Raw genomic sequence first — 7,372 nt, forward strand, 5'->3', positions numbered from 1 at the left:
AAAGGTAAGTCCTAGCAACAACAGTCAGTTGGCAACATGAAGGACTAACAATACTAGAGGGGCCTGTACTATAAGAATTGTGCGTTATCTGCAATATAGATTCCTGAGAGAAGTTTCAAAATGGATAAGTCAGACATTTACCATGATAATAAATATCTCTAAAAATTGAGTTAAGTGCCAAGAACCTTGGCGTTCCATGCTAGGTCAGCTCACCAATATCTGAGAATCACACTCTATCAAGCATTCTTCAATAGATTGTTTCAAGTGACCTCCTTTCATGTTTTTGCCAATATCACTCCTTCTTATGGTGTGTGCTTTATTCATCTCTCTTCATTTTATTCCGGTGGACTACCTAGATGACTCAGTGTACACAGCTACATTCTGCATATTCAGAAGGTAGAGCAGACACACTGAACTGCTGAGCAAAATGGACCAAAGTTCAAATACATGCACTGATGCAGTGAGTTTTGAAAACTAGAATTCTAGTTTTTATAAGAACAAAAGAGACCATTCAGTCCATCAAGTCTGCTCTGCCATTCATCACAGCCGATCTGATAATCCTCAAATTCATATTCCTGCCCTTTCCTCCATATCTCTTGATTCCCCTTACTAATTAAAAATCTGTCTATCTCAGCCTGAAGTATACATAATGAGCCAGCCTCAACAACTGTCTGTGTTAAAGAATGCCACAGATTCACAACCCTCTGAGAAAGGAAATACCTCGTCATCTCTGTATTAAATGTGGGACTCTTATTCCGAGATTATGCCCTCAGGCCCTGGACTTTCCCACAAGGGGAGACAACCTTTTGACATCTACCCTGTCAAATTCCTTAAGAATCTTGTATGTTGTAATACGATATCCTCCCATTATTTTACATTTCAATGAGTATAGGCCCAACCTACTCAAACCCTACTCATAAGAGAGTTCCCCCTTTACTTAGAATCAGTCTAGTGACCCTTCTCTGGACTGCCTCCAATGTCAGTATATCTCAGCTAAGGGGCCCAAAACTACTCACAGTATTCCAACTGTGGTCTGAATATTGATTTGCATAGGTTTAGCAAAATATCATATTTTTATATTTCATTCCCTTTGAAATAAAGTTAATACAGTAAATTATCTTCAGGTACTCCTATTTTGAAGAAGTGATTTACCTAGCATCTTAATTTCAATTGTAGATTTTTTTAAAACTCTTGTAATGGCATTTCTAGACTCCTTGACATAGACAGCATATCCTCCTGTCAATAGAATTATGGCAATTTCTGGCTTAAAGGAGCCTGCTGCAAAGAGATTATGTTATTAAACACATAGATTGAAGTGATCTGAGAGTGAAAAAAACCTAATATCAGATATTTTCGCTATTTAACCATGGGTTTTTTGTAAAGACCAGCCTAGTTGACACATGCCCTTTAGGGAAGGAAATCAGCCATCTTTATCTGGTATGGTCTACATGTGATTCCAAATCACCCACAATGGAGTTCACTCTTAGGTGGTCCTTGAAATGGCCGAGCAAGCCTTTTTAATCAATTTCTCCAGGCCAAATAGTGATAGCAACACAGGCTAATGTTGCCAGCAATACAACAATCATGTGAATGAATGGTTAAGAAAATCTAGGTTTGATTAACATAATGAGAAACAGCCTGTCATGTTACCAGAGTTGTAGTCGCCTGTTCTTTCTGCACCAGTTTAACCTAAAAGATGCTGTTTTTATCTCAGTCAGTTCCATAGGTTAGGATCCCAACTAAGGTAATAATGGACAAGTCGAATTCCAGATTAGAACCTGGTTTATAAATCTTAATTTGCTTTTTGTTTACTGCAAATCAGTCACCGAACAAATTCACAAGTGGCTGCAAATGTACTTCTAACAAAAGAACAATTTTTTTTACATAACAGCAATCAAAAACTGTATTACACTAACAAAATCTATTGGGATGAAGCAATCATAAGTATCATAAATAAAGTCTTCTTTATCCATTTGTGTAATGCGGGTATTGCTGGCATTTACTGTGCATTCCTGGTTGCCCTTGAGAAGGTGGTGAGCTGCTTTCCTGAAACGTTGTTTTCCATTTGGTAAAGCCTGAACATTGTAAGAGAAGGTGTTCCAGGATTTTGACCCAACAACACTGAAGGAACAACAATATAGTTCTAAGTCAGGATGATATGTGGCACAAAGGGGAAATGCGTAGGTGGTGCTGTTCCTATGTATCTGCTGCCCTTGTCCATCTACATGTTTATTGGTTAAGAAGTTGGTATCTAAAAAACGTTATTGAATTTCTGCAGTGTATCTTGTAGATGGTACACATTGCTGTAAGTGAGCATCTGTGGTGGAACGAATGAACGTTTGTGGATGTAGTGCAAAATAAGTGGGCTGCCTTGACCTGGATGGTGTCAAGGTTCTTGAACATTGTTGAAGCTGCACTCATCCAGGCAAGTGGAGAGTATTCCATCACACTCCTGACTCGTGCCTTGTTAGTGTTGGATTGACAATCTGAGTTACTCACTGCTTCATTCCCAGCCTCTGGCTTGTTCTTGTAGCCCCAGTATTTATATGGCTAACCCTGTCATTTTCACATCAATGGCAATCCCCAGGATATTGATAATGGAAAAAGTAATGGATTTAAATATCAAGGGGCAATAGTGAGATTTTCGTCTTTTGAAGATTTTTATTGCCTGGCACTTGTGTGAAATGAATGTTACTTACCACTTGTCAGCCCAAAATCTGATTATTGTCCAGGTCTTGCAACATATGGGTATGGACTGCTTCAGTATTGGAGGAGTTGTAAATGATGCTGAATGTTGTGCAATCATTGGCAAACATTCTCACTTCGGACCTTATGATGGAGGGAAGCTCTTTGATGAAGGAGCTGAAGATGGTTGGACTAATGTCACTAACCTGAGGAACTCCTGCAGCGATGTCCTGGCACTGAGATCACTGATCTCCAAAAACCACAACCATCTTCCCATGTGCTAGGTATGATTCCAAGCAGTAGAGAGAACTTTCTCCTTGATAGCTATTGACTCTAGTTTTGTTAGGACTCCATGATGCTGCACGATGTAAAGGGCTATCATTCTGACTCATCTCTGCAACTCAGCTCTTAGTCCATGTTTGATCTAAGCAGATGCTGGAGTACCCAGAGTTGAAAAATGTGGTGCTGGAAAAACACAGCAGGCCAGGCAGCATCCGAGGAGCAGGAGAATCGACGTTTCAGCCATTAGCCTTCCTGAAGAAGGGCTTATGCCCGAAACGTCAATTCTCCTGCTCATCGGATGCTGCCTGGCCTGCTGTGTTTTTCCAGCACCACATTTTTCAACCCCATGTTTGATCCAAGGCTACAATGAAGTCAGAAGCTGAACTGGGCGTCTACTCAACAATGTGGAAACTGCCTAGGTATATCCTATAAACAAAAAGCAGGACAAATCCAATCTGCCTCATTACTGCCCCATCAGGCTACATTTGATCATCAATAATCTGATGGAAGGTGTCACCAAAAATGCTATACTACTGTGTTATGAAAATGTGGATGTCCTGTATCTTTAAGAAGATTAAAAGCTAGCAGAACTACCTGACACCACTAAGTGTTCTGAACAAGATACAATGTAACATGTAGTCCAGCAGCTAGGGTAGCTGGTTGCCTCGAGAAAAATAAACACATTTGAATTAGGTAAATCAGTTTAAATTATACCCTCAAAAAAAAACCAAACTCCAATCAAGTTTGAATTTAGTATATTGACAATATTAAAAGCCAATGACACAATCCAATGTTTTGGGGCTATAAGACCGGGAAAAATTGAACAGTTGGGAGAGAACTGCCAAAAGACCAATAGATGTAGGCTGCTCATCAGAACAGTCTGAGAGGTACCTGTCTAGAGAAGGAGTTTGCACAGAATGAAAAACATCAACACCGACCTGGAGAGTGAACCTACAGGGGAGAATATAGAATGAAGATTTGACCACTCGCTGGTTTTGAAATTTGAATTTTTCAGTGAATCTTAATCTGGGGATTTTATCAGACCAGTATTATAGAAGGGAAAGTAAAAGATAGGTCAGAGAAGGAGTTGTAAATAGTTGTTAGTTAATTATTCTCTGCTATACTTTAACAAAAAATGTTGTTAATTTTTACTTTATATAGTTTGCGGCCTCTCGGATTTTCACAGATTCCTGCACGGGATAAATCTTTTCTGTGTTGCTGGTTTAAATTAAGCAGGAGGGTTTACCCCTTGATGTAACAGTTTGGGGGCTATTCATCAGGATTTGAACGGTTTTAGGGCTTTTGGCTGTGATTTGAACAGTTTGGGTGTTAGATTTGTGATCTGAACTGGTTTAGACAGATCTGAATAGATTTGGGGGTATGAAAAGTCCCAGCAGATTTAAACACTTGCAGGTTAGTGTCCAAGATCTTTAAATAAAATGCAGGTGAGACAATTTATTTAATTTTGGAGCCTTGTGGTTGATTAAATTAAAACTGAGAGAAATGGCTCTTAAAATTGCTAAAGAGGTTCTGGAATTTGAAGATGATTCTGAAATTTGCCAAGAAAGTTTAGAAGGAAAGAAAAAGGCCATACTTTTAGAATCAGTAAATAAATTAGATTTGGGTTTAACCAAGGACAAAAGTAAAGCTGAAATTGTAAGGGAGTTATTTCAACACTTAGGTGTGTCAGAGAAACAGACAAGTGCAGTAGAGGCAGAAAAACTTAAATTACAATTGAGGAAAATGGAGTTAGAAGATAAACAAAGAGAGAGAGAGCAAAGAGAGAAGGAGAGAGAAAAAGAGAGAGAGAGGAAAAAGAGAGACAAGGTTCTTAACTGAGCAAAGAGAGAGAGAGAGAGAGGAAAGGGAGAAACAAAGAGAGAGAGAAGAAAAGGAGAGAGAGAGAGAGAGAAGGTTCTTAGCTGAGCAAAACAAGAGAGAATTTGAACTTGAGAAGTTGCAACTTAGTCAGCCAAGTCAACAGGATGGAGATTAAAAGAGAAGATAGTGATGTATACAAATATGTCAAAATTCTGCTACATTTTGATGAGAAAGATGTTGAAGCCTTTTTTATTTCATTTGAAAAATTGGCAAGGCAGATAGAGTGGATCGAGAATTTATGAGTACTCCTCACTCCAACTTAGTGATGTAACTGGCTTGTGAAATTTCTTGACACAGTCCTCTAATCTAGGAATTGGATATGAGTCTGATTTTGTAACAGTGTTGACTTTCCGATAATCCACACAGAATTGTTGAGTCCCATCCAGTTTGGGAACTAAGACGATTGGTGAACCCCATTCGCTGTGGCTTGGTTTGATGATGTCCTCATCAAGCATGGTCTCCACCTCCATCTGGACCTATCTGGCTTTGAAAGGATTAAGCCGATAGGGGTGTTGTTTAATCAGAGCAGTATTCCCTACATCTACTTCATGTACAATAGCATTAGTCCTCCCCTTCTGATTCTTACATATGTCCTTATACTGCAGTAACAAATCTACTGTGTTCTATGCTCCTGAGACAGATACTAACGTATCCCACTCCTCAAGGACAGCTTCATTTTTTAATCTATTTTGGGGCACATCAACATCCATATCATCTGGATTTGATTCCTCACTCTGCAAGGCAGTGACCATCACCTGTTTCTCCAGTTCTTTCTGTCTCAGTTTCATATAATACGGTTTCAACATGTCCACATGACATATTCAATACCTTTTTTAAAATCTGGCATCTTTCCTGGATAGTTCATCTGACTCAACTTTTTCTCAATTTGATAGGGACCACTAAACCTGGCTTTCCTAAGGGATCTCCTATTACTGGGAACAGTACTAACACATCATCCCCTTGGGAAAACATCTGAGTCTCAGAGCTTTTATCTACCACCTGCTTCATTCTATACAGTGCTCTCTTTAGGTGCCATTTAACTAACTTACCTAGTCAAATTAATCTCTCCTTCACCTCCGATACATAATCTAAGTGTGAGATCTCGAACTTTGGTCCTATCAATTTTTCTTTAATTAATTTCAAAGGACCTCTCACTTCATGCCTGAATATTAACTCGAAGGGAGTGATCTGAGTAGATTCATTTGGGGCATCTCTAATGGCAAACAATACAAATGGGATACCTTTATCCCAGTCATTCAGGTAATCCTGACAATATGCTCTCAACATGATCTGATGCCACCTTTCCAAAGCTCCTTGGGATTCAGGATGATATGCACTGGATTTAAAGTGCTATATACTTAAGTTATCCATAACCTCCTTAAAAAGCCTAGCAGTAAAATTTGACCCTTGGTCCGCCTTAATTTCTCTGGATAGCCCGTACCATGTGAAGAAAGCTACTAATTCGTCTACTACCCTTTTCGCCTTGATACTCCATAATGGAATTGCCTCCGGAAATCTGGGAGACACATCCATTATGGTTAACAAGTACTGGTTCCCTCTTTTAGTTCTCGGGAGGGAAGCTACACAATCAATTATAACCCGTGTGAAAGGTTCTTCAAATGTGAGAATTGGCAACAAAGGTGGTGGTTTTATTACCGCCTGTGGCTTACCTATCATTTGGCATGTATGACACGTTCAGCAAAAGCTAATCATATCCTTGTGCATTAGAGGCCAATAAAAATGTTTTTGTCCCTTAGCCTGAGTCTTTCATACCCCTAGTTGACTTCCTACAGGTAGTTCATGTGCTACCAATAACACCGCCTGTCTGTATGCTACCGGCAACACAACCTGGTGCACTTTGGCCCATTTCTCCTCTGCACTAGCGTGGTCTCCATATCCACCTTAGGATTATATGTTTCAGATAGTAACCGTCTGGAATATTCTCTGCCTCCTTTTTGGAGTACGCATCCAAATATTTCGAGTTTTATCATCTTGTCTAGCTGTTTCAAATCTCTTAGCCTTTCAGGACTAAACGCTTCTGTCTGACCCTCTGCCTGTTCAGGTTTCTCCTGCACCATTAGATCAAACATGGTGTCCACTAACTGAACCTCAACTCCTTCATCTTTCTCTTTACTTTTTTGCTTCGTGCTGTGATATGATAGTGGGATCTGGTTACCACACAGTCTGGGAAAATACCAAGATATTTCTGTTTTAACTCCTCAGTTTCTTGGTCTTCCTTGGGCATCTTCACAACAAGGAGTGTTACTCTGACCTTGGATCATGCCAAATTATTCCCAAGAACAAACTGAATTCCTGGAACTGACACTCTGTCAATCACTCCCACTGTAACTTCCTCAGTCTTGAGTTGGCACTCCAACCTGATCTTACATTGGGGAATGCTAAATTTCTGTTCACCTACCCCATAAATTACCACACTCTCAGATAACAGATCAGAAAATTACCACACTCTTGGGTAACAGATCAGAAAGAGCGCATATTCACGCATCCCTTACTATCAGCGACT

Source organism: Chiloscyllium punctatum, chromosome 9 (genome assembly GCF_047496795.1).
Source record: "Chiloscyllium punctatum isolate Juve2018m chromosome 9, sChiPun1.3, whole genome shotgun sequence".
Classification (NCBI taxonomy): domain Eukaryota; kingdom Metazoa; phylum Chordata; class Chondrichthyes; order Orectolobiformes; family Hemiscylliidae; genus Chiloscyllium; species Chiloscyllium punctatum.